Source organism: Sipha flava, unplaced genomic scaffold (assembly GCF_003268045.1).
Source record: "Sipha flava isolate LNK unplaced genomic scaffold, YSA_version1 203_pilon_pilon, whole genome shotgun sequence".
Taxonomy (NCBI): domain Eukaryota; kingdom Metazoa; phylum Arthropoda; class Insecta; order Hemiptera; family Aphididae; genus Sipha; species Sipha flava.
Window position 1 is genome coordinate 12,941 of NW_020272799.1, and position 15,598 is coordinate 28,538.

The following is a 15,598-nucleotide window of genomic DNA, read 5'->3' on the forward strand; positions in this document are numbered from 1 at the left end:
GTTTTGCCCACTGCTTTAAGTAATATTTGGCAGATGTTACATTTTAAATTTACCTTTAAAGTTTTTGTGAAGTATAACACATTATTTTGCTGTTGAGTTTTACTATTTTCATATACACTAAGACGAATTCTCAATAATTTTTATTAATGGATTTAAATGATCATTGATTAAAAAAAATACAAGTCATTTAATAAAAATAATAGTAATAATGATCCTTATTAACGGGAATTAATTATAATGTAGAATACAATATATTGAGTAAGAATAATTACAAAACCGTTTATGATATAAAATGTGTAAACTTATATCGATATTAGAACTAAGTACCTATATTGGTAGTTGTAAACATTTATAATAAATATTATATTTTATAATCAATTCAAAATAAGTGTTCCACTCTAAGTGGCTCCTAATTCATTTACAGCTTTTTCTGGGTCAATATTAATATTTTTGTAGACTGCCAACATAGCAAGAATAAAAAATTTAAGAATTAGACATATATAATGTCTAACACCAAATTTATAAAATATTTGAATTTTTTTTTCTATTGTTTAAACCTGACTGTGTTTTTTAAATATATTTTCAAAGTTTAAAATTACAATATTACATATGCCATATTATACAGGTAAAGTTAGGTTTAAAATTAAGATTTATCAATAACATTTTTGATACTTAAGAATGTGATCATTTTCGGAGTTTGGCTTTCGCCAAGTACTTTTACTATGTTGGAGGGCTTGTTCAGGTTGGTGCGTTTATTTTATTTTTTAAAAATATGGAAAAATAATTTCATCCATTTTTTGGCGACCCCCAGGTTGAAAACCACTGGTCTATAAAACGAATCCATAATGCTAGTTATTTTTTTGTTGCAATATCTGCTGTTTCATCAACTAAATCTGCAAACCCCTCGGCTGCATTGATTGGCGCCCACGTAGGGTACTAAGTGGTGCAATTGCACTAGTTTCTCATAGGTCCCGGGGCCTATATACATTTGGGGGCCCCACTCTGGTCTCTGGCGCAAATGCATAACACGAATACATCTGGATCATTAGATCGTTGAATAAAACGTAAAGAATTGGTAGTGCCAAATATGCAAATAAATATAAATATATAATAATTAATATAAATAAATATAATAATGTTGATTGTGTTTGTAGTTTGTGTCAGGGTTCAGGAAGCCATCTCTAGATTACCACTTATGGTAGGTACGCAAATTACTACATGGTGGTAGAACGGAAATGATATTTAATTCGTATATTAATTCAAAAACAATACATTTGTATTAATAAACAATTAATAATTTTATCGTAGTATTTCACTGCCTTTTTATTTAAAATAAATGTATTTATCTGTGTAAAGTTTGTATGGTTCTATTTTAATCATCAGTGGTACGCGACTAACTGATAATATACTCGAGTGATACGCGAAAAAAAAAATAAAAAAATTTGAGAACTACTGCTCTACGGCGAACGCGAAAACGCAGGCGTACACGCAGAGACAAAACTAGGGGTGAAAGACGGGGATTCCTCCCCGAGCGTAAAATTTTAGTGGGTGTAATTTTTGTAATTATTAACAACTAATTTGATATTTTTAACTTTGTATACGGATCCAGGGGACGATCACCTCTTCGCCCCCCCCCTAAAATACGCCACTGATGATTCCTCAGTCACTCCGACCCGTTCCTATTATCAAAACTTGTATGCGGTCTCGCGGAAAAGCAATAACCACCACTTGGGCAGTAGCCATGGTAGGGAGTTTTAAGTTCAGACTCCTTTCCGTGAAATTTTATTTTAAAAATGAATTTAAATTTTGCTAGTCGAAAAACATATTTGTACTTTAAACCATCTCCTCCCTCGAAAAAAATCTTGCTATTTACGGTCATCGCGGTATAAAACTGTCGACTACGTTTTCGGCTCGGTTTTCGGGCTACGATGCGCTTACAGGATCGCATACGTGTTCCGTTTCGCCGTAATGTTTGTTATTTCTCACGCAAGATTTGTACCTACCATATAGAATAGTAACATGCTGTCCGAAAAAACGTTCGAAACAAATACGTTACTACGGTACATGGTATCGTGGATACGGATGTGCCTAGTTGAAATAACAGATTTGGAAAAGGCATTTCGACTTGTCAGCGTCTTTTGGATTGCAATTCGAGAGCAACATAACCGGAAACGAATTCGACGATATTCAGCTCTGGTGACCACTGTTGCTGTACACTTTGTGACAACTGTTGCGAAGAAATAGTATCGGCAGCGACATCGCATCGCGTAAGTACACCTGCCTCACGCCTATACCGTCCTAAACCCTCGGGCCCAGGGTACACGGTCGCTTCTAGCCGTGCGTACGTCGTCGAGGGCGGAACACTGGCCACATGGGTGGACGCAGGTGTGGATACAAGAGGGTTAGAGGGGGATATGAGGGTGAAGCCCTCCCCCCCTTTGAAATTGGGTAGAATCATATCGAATGTAGGTACTAAAAATATTTAAAAAATTAGACGTATGAAAGAATTCGTACAAACCGACGTGCGCAACGAATTATGGCAGTAACTCACTTTACTATCCCCGCCCTTATTTTATTTCTAGATCCGCGTCTGGATGCACTCACTCGGGTCGTTCGGAAATCTTTACGTTCGCATCCAGGGCTGGTTTTAGCTCTTAGCGCTCAGCGCAAGAATTATTTTGGCAATCCTCCATCTCAAACGACTTGAACAGGCAGAATTTCGGGACCTGGAGGGGCTTTATTATACATATTATAAACTAAGCCTAATTCATAATCATAAATGCTCAAAATAATTTTTCAAACGTGCATATTTACAACATATTTGTAAATCATTCAGAGAAAAAACACAATAATACTTGTAATAATATAATGATATAAAATTGTGATTGTACCTACAAGCGCGGCCAACCCTTGCACATCGATAGAATAATAAATAATGATAGTTATAATAATAATCAAATTTATATTGAATCGCATCGTGAAATTTTTTTTTTATATCTATAGTAGATAATTTACGTCGCCAACGATTTATCAAATTTCGTTATAATTTTGACGCCTCTGTGCCGTCGCACGCGTGGATCGTATCTAAAGCCGGCTGTATTCGGACCTTAAGCAACGTTTGTCGTCGTAACTCGTGCCACTTGTTTACTAGTTTCGTACAACTCATACCGGTTCGGGCTTTCAGGGCGTCAACCCACCCCTGTACTTCGTAGAGATAGTTCTGGGGGGAAGTGGGGCAATGAATGTCGCAGAAATTGTAAACGACAATACGTGTGCACGAGCAAGAGTGATATTGAATACAATTGTTACATACGATTACATCCCACTGCTCCGTTCTAGTGCATATATGGTGTAATGCGACCGAATCGGCTAACGAGGTTTATTCATTACAGCGCGGATCGTACGGTCTACAGCGGACACTTATGGCAGGGCTACATTTAAGTAAGGGGGACAATGGTCGCAACCGCCCCGAACACCGAAATTATGGGGGCGCCAAATTTGTAAAGGGATCGAAAATTTGTTCACTGAAATATATTTGTACATAATATGAATTATTAAAACTTTTAAGATTGAAATTGGTTTACGATATTTTTATTATAATAACATGATCAATGAACTAACGAAATACGTAAAACAACAACAAAATTAAACAACTTCTATGGTATAATGATGGGTATGATATAATTAAATAAAAATATATACATTTTTATATACACGGTGTATCAAAAGTCTTCATCCAATTTCAAAAATGTATATTTATATTAAACATGAAGATATAAGGGTAAAATGAAGTAAAATATATTCTTAAAATAATCAAGTTTTATTTACTTTGGTTACAAATGTTTAATATGACCCCCACCGGCTGCCCGACACACATCTATACGGTAATCAAATTCTTCCCAAACGTTGTTGATCATATCTGATATCGCGGCATGAACAGCATCTTTGATTCTAATTTTAAGCTCTTCCAAGGTTGTAGGTAATGGTGGTACATACATTTTATCTTTTATGTAGCCCCATAAAAAAAAAATCACACACTGTGAGGTCAGGGAAACGTGGTGACCAGGGATGAACTTCGAACAAAACTGTCGAACATGCTCGATGTTTCCGTTAGAGAAACGAGGTCGACCTGAGCGTTTCTGTGCACACAGACAACCACTTTCTTGAAACGTTTGGTGCCAACGTCGAATCCTTTGAGTAGTAGGAGCTTCAGTTCCCTAAGTTCTTCGAAAATCACGTTGAATGGTTAATGCCGACTCGCACTTATTGAAACGTAGGACGTAAAACGCTTTCTGTTGTGGAGTCGTCATAACGAAACAAACTAACGGTTCCTAGTTCACTAACCATTACAGTGCCAAATTTATCAACTAAATAACTTAAAATAAACTTAGTTATATAATCTTTCCATTAATACATCGGTCATTAACCTGCGATTAACTGTTGCCGAACTATATCAGTTCGTAATCGGATGAAGACTTTTGAAACACCGTGTATATGTATATGTATAAGCAAGGCATGAGAGACTTACGCTATGGATTTCATATTTTTCTTTTTTAAATGCGGGGGACATTATAAATCATAAATATAATATATTTACTACATTTACATAGGCGACAACAATGGGAATTGGGGGTCAATTGGTTTTTGCCCTGGGGCACGCAAATTGTTTAAATGCGACAATGCGTAGTGGAATGCATTAACTCTCCCAAAATATTGTAAATCCATCGAAAATAATTTCGTTGTCACGTGTTGTACCGTAAATACATACCGGTTCACCGTTTTATCGCGTTGTCTGAGACTGATGCGCCGACAATGTTAGTTTTCATTATTTTTTGGTTACCTATCTGAACACTAACGTGCGATAGGTATTAGGTAAGTCTTATTTATTACAGTGATATGTAATCAATTTTGGAGATGAAAAAAACCACAGCCAACCTTGTATTATATCCTAACCGTTTTTTTTTTTAGCTTCAGAAAAACCAATTTTTAATTCTTCGAGGATGAATACTCCAATGAAGAAAATGAACAAAGGAAAACAAACAAAAAAGTAAATCATTGTAGATTAGTTTATTATTTTGTTACAGTTCACCACTTGTACTTGATATTAATATCATATATTTTTACACATATAATAATTATTATAACAATTATTGTGCAATCAGACAAGAAATATAAAATAAAATAAATTTAACTTATTATGAACGTGAAACAAAAAATAAACTTTATTCATAAATATTATACGATACCTGCATAGTTACAATTTTCATGCTAAATTATTATATTTTCTTCGTAATTATACTTTGAAATATTTTCTTTTCCACGACTTTGTCTTTGGAAAAGAAGAATGAAACTCAACAAAAAAGGTAAAGATATTAAGTGATTTTTAGCTCTGGAAGTATGATAGATACGTATCATTATTAATTTGCTTTTGCATATAAGTTGCAAACAGTTAATTTTAAATTGAGTATTATTATATAAATAGTTATTTATTTTTTATTTAATTTTAAATGTCTATCTTACTTGTAAAATGTTTATAGGAACAAAGAAATACCTATAATTCCTGAAAAAAATAAGAATAATCCAACTCAAGTTAAAATGGAAGGAAAAACATTACTTAAAAATGAGTATGGATAAATTGTTACTTGAATTGAAACACTAAATAATACATTTCAATAAAATTTTAATCTACAATATATGAATTTCATTTAGTTTTAATTGTCTTAATAATTTAACTATATTTTGAATGTCTTAGATTTTTAAAACGTTTATACTTTAAAGATAAGTAAGCCAAATTTTGCTCAAAATAATTATAAGACTCAACTAATTTATATGATTTAATAAAGTACGACTAATACTTGCATATTTTACATTTATATTCTTTATTAAAATTTTATATTCTTAAAATTATAAATATATGAGTTGTTTCATAAATAAATGTAAAAATTCATTGTTTCTTTCCAATTACTAAGTTCAGTTTGTAGAAATCTATTAATAATTTATTTAATATTAAATAGAACTAAAGTTGATAAAGTGAATGAGTCTGAATCGAAAGGAAAAATGAAGAGTAAAAATAATGGTTTGTTAAACGAACCAATTCAAATTTCATCGAATAAAGAAAAAGGAAATAGTGATGTACCTAAAACATCCGTAGAGACTACACAACCGATTCAAAAGTATTTTATAATAAATTATTACTAACTCTTACATATTTTACATTTATATTCTTTATTAATATTTTATATTCTATGAAATTATAAATATGTTAGGTATTTCATAAGTAAATGTAAGAAATTCATGGTTTCTTATCAATTACCTACTAAGTTCAGTTTGAGGAAATGTACTAATAATTTATTTATTTTTATATAGAACTAAAGTTAATAAAGTGAATGAGTCTGAACCGAAAGGAAAAATGAAGAGTAAAAATAATAGTTTGTTAAATAAACCAGTTCAAGTTTCACTGAATGAAGAAAAAGGAAAAAGTGATGTACCTAAAACATCCGTAGAGACTACACAACTGATTCAGAAGTATTTTATAATAATTTAATAAGTTTATCAACAATGCATTTTTTTTTTTAATTTATCGATCGATTAAAAATTGGATTTTAAACTTAATTCTAATCTTTACCGATAATAATAGAAATTTTTTTAAAAAAATTACAAAATTAGAAAAAAATAAGATTTATTTAATGACGAATTTAATATTCGTTTTAACGAAAATTTATCATTTAGATTTATGATTATAAGTTATTACTATCACTTAATATATCTTTTATATTAACAATTTTTTTATCATTAATACTAATTTGGCTTTTTTACACTTAAGTATTACATTTTTTGTTTAATGCTCTCCTTTAAAATGCGTATATTATATTATTCGCGTACCCTTTTTTATATCATTTGAAAATAGAAGCTTACAAGTTTATAAAATAATTTATAAATTTAAAAAATTACAAAACAATTAGAATTATTTAAAATAAGTCGCATTTCATTTTTGAACATTAATAAACCATACTGCAAATTTACAAATGTGTAAAACTCTGTCATGTTATTTATACTTATTTTCAAATATATTATGAAATTATCATAAATGTATAACTTTGCAAGTAAAATTAAATATGCAATTAGTTGTGATACAAGTTCGGAGGATGATAAGAATTTATCTTCAAATGAAAATTCAATTGGTGGACAAAAGATTCAAGGCAGTGATTTAAAAATCATAAGTTATGCAAATGTGTGTAAAATGAAACCGATCGAAAAAAAGTAAAACTGAACCGACAATAGAAGAGAGAACTTGGTATAAATTATTAGTATTACACGAATAAAAATATTTTGAATTTTTTAATAATTATTTTTAAATATTTTCAAGTTATCTGAAAGAAATAGACGAAAATCTGTTTAACCTGCCCGGAGATGTTCCTCTCGCTCATTGCGTAGCCGAGGATTTACGGATGGGATTTGGAATTGCGGGGGATTTTAAGTAAAAATTTAAAGAAATTATATTGATGAAAATAACAATGATTTCCATCGATTTCTAGACATTATTTCGGCGGTGTTGGTCAACTATTCGACCAAAATTTAACCGTAGGAAATGTTGGCATGGTTATCAACGAACGCAATGAGATTGCTTTTTACTTGGTTACAAAAAAGTACAGTGGCGGAAAACCAACAATTCAATCGCTGACTGTAGCTCTCAAGTCTCTGTTAGAAAAAATGAAAGCATTGAACTTAACAAAATTAGGAATTCCAAAAATCGGTTGCGGGTTTGACGGTTTAGATTGGACGGAAGTCAAAGAACTTATTGCTAGTATATTTGCTGGAACCCGAATAAGTATAATCGTTTGCATTCCCTCTAAAGTAAGTGTAAGAAATTACCAAATATATTGTACTTTTAATCCTATCATAAAACTTTTGTAAGATATCCAATCACATACCGCCGCCGCAGTTGAAAGCATATATCACACCGAAAAAAATATTGGAATTAGAAGCGAACAGCGATATCCTACTTTTCATCGACCTTGAAAAGTCTAAAAAGAACAATTGGACAGATGATTTGATGGATAAAGTAAACGCTAAATACCCGTCATTTAAAGAAAAGTAATTATGTTTAAATTTTAATTGCATATTTGTATTGTGATGCTTCGAACTATTTTAACAATTATATTATTACCAAAGTATAGATAATAGGAGTATATTTGGTTTTTATATAAATTATTCATAGAATGTATAAATATTTAATAATATTAATAATTATTTATATTAAATATACTTAAATTTTTAAATTTTTTATCATTAGATACATATCAATGACAAGTGATTTAAAATTATTAACTAATTCAAAGGTTTGAAAAGTTAAATTTGATAAAAATATCATCTATATTTTGTCTGTCCACAGATTATTGAAAGATATAAGAAGTAATGTGTTATTTCCTGGAGACGTAACCATATACATCATAAAAAATGTAAAAATAAATTGCTTGTTCACCAGTTCAACGGGATATTTTAGCTCGCTAGAAAAAGGTTTTAAGAATATTAAGAAAGGCATAAGAAACCATAGGAGTTTTGCTTTCCATAGTGGACCAATCAAACCTGTTGATAACTTCAAGTATATATCACAAATGGTTTCGATACTGCGGTCCATCATTTATGGCTCTGAATTGTGGCTGTGTGGGGATACAAAACAATCAAAAGAAAAAGAAATATACGAAAATTACTGCAGGAATGTGATTAACGAAGTTAGACTTGCATCTAGATCAACAGCAGATAGCAACAAACCGAAACATCGAAATACTTCATCAAATAATCAAAAGTGGAAAAATACTTCAATGAAAAAGAACACGAAAAGAAGATAGATAATTTTTATATATAAATACGAACAGTTACACTGTCTTATAAGGTATTAAAAAAAAAAATAAATTACTTTAAATATGAACTCAATCAACCGAACTCAAGTACATATTTAAAGTAAACATTAAGTAGATGCATTTCATAATCTATGTGAACATATTAGTATATTATACATACTCAAAATGGGACACCAATATCACAATTTATTTTAATTGATATTTTCATATCTTCCAATCAATAAAAGATTTATTATTTTCTGTTCCTGATAAAATTTTTCAACTCCAAATCATCATAAGATTATTAATTATGAACTCGAAAATAATCAAGCATTCATTTTACATTAATGAATTACATTTTTAATAATTTTGTATTTTACTAATAAAATATATTTATTTTCTAGAGAGCAAATGGATTTCGACATCAACATTTTTCCAAAATTTACACTGCTCCCACTTTACGATTTGTTTTTGAATACCTATTCAGTTTTGTCTAGCCATCAATTATATATATTTTTTTCATCCCGTAACGTTACATCTTACTTATGACAGCACTATTTTTGTCAATCCATTAACTTCTTCACAATGTCTGATCGTTACCAATAGTAACTTATTTCGGTTTCTTAGATGTTTTTTAATAGACATTTTTAAATTTCGATTATGTTTTACCGAAATTTGTTGTGATTTCCAGAAACTTTGAATTTTTTCATCTAACTCTCGTGTTTTCCATATCTGCACGATTGCGAAAATATTTCATGAAATTGTCCATTTTACGGTCATTCCACTTTGACATCATGCATTTTTTCACATTGTGCCAACTTATTTAACTTATTTCGTGTACCACATAGAATTTTTTAGACTTATTATAGTAAAATTCCTTATTGATTTGTTAACAGTGACTTTCAAATAATGCAATGTATTTAAATTCTTACCTGGCTATTTGAAATATGTAAAATTTATCGGTTTTGATGTAGTGTCATATCAGCAATTTGGTTATATCTAAATATTTAAGAGTATAGTTGCTGTGTGAATTAAATTCTATTTTACATTCATACATTTCCATTTATTTTAAACGAAACCCTCTTGTACATTTTTATTGAATATTATAGGAACGTTTCGTTTAAAATGAATTAAATGTATGATTGTACAATAGGATTTGATGCACATAGCAACCAGCTCTTAAATATTTAGGTATTACCAATTCGCTGATGTGATCTTACTCGTATATCAAAACCAATAAAATATTCGTATTTTAGGTAGCCAGGTAAATGCATAGATAAATAATTGTATTATCTAATAATCATTTATAAAATTCGATAAAAGAGTGGACTACAATAATATAATAATATAAAATATATTGTATGGTACTCAAGGTGTAAAATACTCTATGTTAAATTGAAGTGTTCTTTTCATGAAAAAGTAACCATTTCGTGAAAAATATTTGTACTTCACGAAGTTTTCATCCGTAGCATTTCGGAAAGTATCGTTCCGGACCATTTACTAGACTTTATGCAATAACCACATTTCGGTTATAAAGGTGTCACTTTTGATACGTAACAGATTTTTCTTATAAATTTATATCATTCTTTTGCTGATATTGTTTCTTCATACACCCGCACGTTATGGCTGAGCCTGTTTTCCGAAATTATGAACATCCAGTGTAGCTTATTGTACACAGATTCCTGTGCCGTTGCATTTGCTGTGAACCAATTGTTAGTCACGACTCAACCGTGAGTATATTATATTCTTTGATCAATAACAGTGTTGCTGACCGGCGATCATCATTATCGACTTGACGCCATGAGCACATGATAAACATTTGTATAATTTACGCACATTTATTTATTGTAATACGTATTGCTTATCATCGTGATTTTGACTGGACACCATCAAAGAACGATTATGTTATTAACATATGAACTTGTTAACATTTCAGTTGTGGAAAACTATTGCAGTTAGCAGCCCAAGTGACCGTGCCCGGATACAATACGGATTCTTTCGGTTTCGGGTAGACATGATCCGGTTCTAGCACATGCGTATGCCCTATCATTGAACACAATAAAAGCAAAACGCATTACTGACTTACACCTGGTGAAAATAACCTTAACTTCATTACGCGCAAAGACTACCGTGGCAAGTGAAGTGATCCAGTCTTGAAAAAGATGATCTTAATATCAAATGTAATTGCTCAAGACATTGTTAGATAATTATATTATTTTTTGTGCTTATTATTTGAGATATTTTACTGATTATTGTAACCAATTGTGCATAACGTTATTTCTTCGTTTGTATAAAATTAAGAAAAAAGGAATACAGAAAAATAGAAAAATGAACTAATAAATATTATAAACCTATACTGATTATCTGACACCATTGAAAATAAAATTATGTCACACAATACTATAAAAGTAATGGCGTTACAATTATGTTATGTTTAAACCATTTTTGCAGTTATTAAAACACTGTTTAAACTTCCTTGCATAAAACTTATGAGGAAATGTGGATTCACTTGAAGTAGTTATCCCCATCAAGTTGACTGATCCAATCGAAATAAATGCTAATATTTTATAAATCAATTGAAAATAATTGAAAATTTATTAATAGAATTTTTAAATCAATCCTAACTTGGCAATAAACATTTTTCGATTGGTGTGGCTAATTTCACGTAGTCCCACCAAATCGATCGATATGATAGGATCTAACGTTAATTTTCTGTTAATTAATTGATAATAAATGAATACTTGATTTTATGATTCACAAGTTAAAAACAAATTAGCAATTATTTACAATGAACTTGCAATGTATTGGCGTTAGCTCCAAGTTGATCGGTGAACTTGGTAGGGCTGAAGAAAAATTCGCCAAAATTAAATATTTGATTTGGAAACCGTGAAAACGAGTTTGCAATTAATTTGTAAAATATAAGTGTTGGTTTTGAATGAATCAGTAAGTTGACTCAAATGGGACTAACTTCATGAACATGTCAAATCGAAGTTAAATTTTGAAATTTATAATCCGGCGAATAGTGTAGACAACTTTTATACTTGCGAATATTTTGTATTGTTTTGTTATTATCTATTTAAGTAGATAAATATCTATATGCAATAATGCAATTAGAATATTGTTACGCTCCATGTACGATTTACAGTGGCGTACATTCAAGCTTGCTCTGAGGGGGGGGGGGTTAACAAAAATAATCGTTATCTTTTTTTTTCGTTGCACAGATAAATAAGTTAAATAACTACGATAAAAAGAAATTATTTTATACAACTTTTTTACCAATTTACAATTTACTTTTACATTACAGTAAATTAGTAGCTATTGGAATATAAAAACAGCATAGTTAACAAAACTTTTCAAACACCTATCAATATAATTATTTAATTATCATATTATTTGTATAGTTGTATATTTTAATTTCAAAGCGTAATAATAAACTACGAATATATTACACGTCATCAATAATAAAACAATTTTTTTTTTTTTTGGCTCTGGGGGGGGGTTTGAACCCGGAAACCACCCCCGTATGTACACCACTGACGCTTTATAATCCGTTTTGAAATGTAACACATTATTTTGCAGTTGAGTCATTGTTTATCATAAACCATCAGATGTTTTTTCGATCATTTTGGTAAATGCGTTTAAATATTCACTGTTCGGGAGAAACAAAAACGTAACGCGTATAATAAGAACAACAACAATAAATTTTATTGACAGAAATCATTATAAATGTATACTATAATAATACAGCGACAATAGTCATTAAAAATCGAAAGTATTCTAATTAAATGATGGAGGATAATAAATAGGAATTTAAATTTATTTAAATTACTATTTATACTATTATACTAATTTTCATTTACATCATACGGTGACATTGATTACACAATAATACTATAATGATATGGTATCGTCGTAGGATATTTACAAAAATTATGATATGACATATCTGTGTATATAATATAATACAGTTATAAATATTAGTTATGAATATTTATTATGAACAAGAACAATATTTTTCTAAGGTAAATATATTTATTCAATATTAAGGACAGACTATTTTTTATTGCATCAACATTGTTTTAAACGGTTCTGTCAACATCTTGTGAATTTATTAATGTAATAACAAGTGGTTTCAATTCTTCATTGTAACATATTTAATGAGATAACATTAAAGGACATATGTCAAAACGATACTATGAAAGATGTAGGCTGATGATATTATAATTTTTAAACAGAAATTTAAAAAATCAACTGTACACATATAAAAAAAAAAAAAAAATAACTTAGATCGATAGAAAACACAATACAAAGCTAGATCAACACATCAATCCAGCAGTAATTTAAATACTCGATAGCTCTCAAGACATAAGGTGTCTCGAACTCCGAAGATCATATGATTTAGTATAAAATATTACAGTAACCTCAGTCGGTACACTGGTCGGATATAAACGCATATATTCGTACAAATACGAGTATTTTAATTCGTATTATGACGTCTAGCCTTAGAACTTGATCTAACGTTTCGAAATAGAAAACATTTAGTTTCTATAGTTCTTCCGGCTGCGAATCGTACGACATCGCATCGTCTGAAATTATTCGTTTATAAGCGCGGTTATTAAAATCCATACGCGATATTAACAACTGAACCCGATACTCTTGAACAGCTTTGTTTACGGGTTTCAACATATTGACGTGTGCGCGCGCGTACGTATCGATCGGATATTTTATGGTTACAGTCGTCGTATGAGATATCACCGAAACATTGCGTTAACTAGACAAACCGTCGAAAACCGTCGGAAATGTACGTGGGCAATGAACACGAGTATCATCCTGTTCTCCGCGCATCGGTATCACGTATCGTCTACGCGCGCGTCTCGCGTGTTCTGTACAATGCATTTCGTACGAGTCGGAGATCACCGAACACCAATCGGTCGAGGTCAACGAATACATACGCGTTACGTACGTAAGACAGGGGTCTAAGACGGGGGGCCGGCGGTATCTCGTGACACGTGTTTTACGTGTACACGTGCGCGCGTATGCACACACACATACACGTATTAAATCGCATATTATAAACGCGGGTCGCGCGCGAGTTTAGCATACGTTTGATCCGACCGTCGACGTCGACAGATGGTTTCGGATCTCCCGGAGCTTTTTACCGAGAAACCGTTTCGCCGAGCGCGGGGGCGCGCTGAACTCCCCCGCGCGCGCCAGTATGACTTTCGGAAAACGGAACAACTTCAACGGACCGCCGCCGATCACGTCGGACCGCCCGGGCGGTGCGGTTGCCGTCGTCGATCCGGGTGACTTTAACGCTGCAGCCCGCTGTACCGCGTAAACCTTTCCGGACGAACGTCGTGGCACGTCAACATTAATAGTACTACGCAGCGGCGGCCGTCGATTTGTGTTCACAATATTATTTTAACGTACATAACACGCACGCGCGCACACACGGCACTTGTACACATCGAATTTGACAGGTCCGGTCCAATTAAAATAGTTCATACTCGAAGGAGAAAAAAAAAACGTTACAGCTCATAACATATTTGATTCATTGTTGTACCGTACACACACGCGTGCATGTATAATAGCGGTCGTGTCGTTGAAATCCTTCGCGGACCCGTTCGCGTAAGTTACACGTGTATAATATACTTCTATGCGCGTACACGTTTGCACGAACGACGACGTGAGGTGATTTTCCTATCTCTTTCCGATTCGTAGAACGACGTGATATCACTATAACTTTGAATCGGCAGCCACACGTAGATATATCTTATTTGTAGATCGATCGATCTGTTTTTATCGATACCATGGCCGCGACGTCGGTACCGTTGACTTTTATTGCTTTTCTACACACACACACATACACATGTAAATAATGTATATAAAATGTTTATATAAAGTGGTCTACATGTAGTAATACTGAAACAACAACAACAACAGTAATAATAATAATAACATAATATCAACTTTAATTGACAATACGATGGCGAATAAAATCGGATACGAATCCAACACTGTTAAGAGGTAAGACATTTGTTGAGTTTCGTCGGAGTCAATCTCGACAAAGCAGTTTGTGTAATACATATATATTGAAGTCTATATATATATATATATACATAAACGACAGTCCAGGTACCTTTGTATAATATAACATATAGGGTATAAATTATTCACTTATTTTTTTTTTTTTTTACCGTTTTTTGAGACGTTTGTCGTCTGCAGTTTCTACACGTGTGTTTACTTATAGAAATATGTATCCAGTCGGTTGACTGTACTGAAACTATCGCTCCCCGACACATGGGATTTCTAAGGGCATTGCCTCTGGTTAATTTTCGGGTAAATGCCTATTGAAACCCCAAGGTTCGAGGAGCGGGTTGATTATAAGTGCTGTGCGTTGTCAATCTGTGTTCGCCATGCACTTTGTTATGGTATACCTAGAACGTAGCACAACTATACAATGACGATTAATGATATAAAAAGATTTACATACAGGGACCGCGGTAACGATCAGTAGATTTTAGATCAATGCAAAAGTGTGTTGTGGAAAAAATTCGACTACACGTGATATATATATATATATATATATATATATATATATGTTACGGCTAGTGTCCAAAAGATGTAGTGAAATGAAGTAAAATGTTTGCAATAATATCAATTTTACATTGTAAATTTCCCATTTGTGTGTATTTTGATATTATTTTAAAATTTATATTGATTCCAATTAGTGATGGGCAGGAACGACTATTTGATAC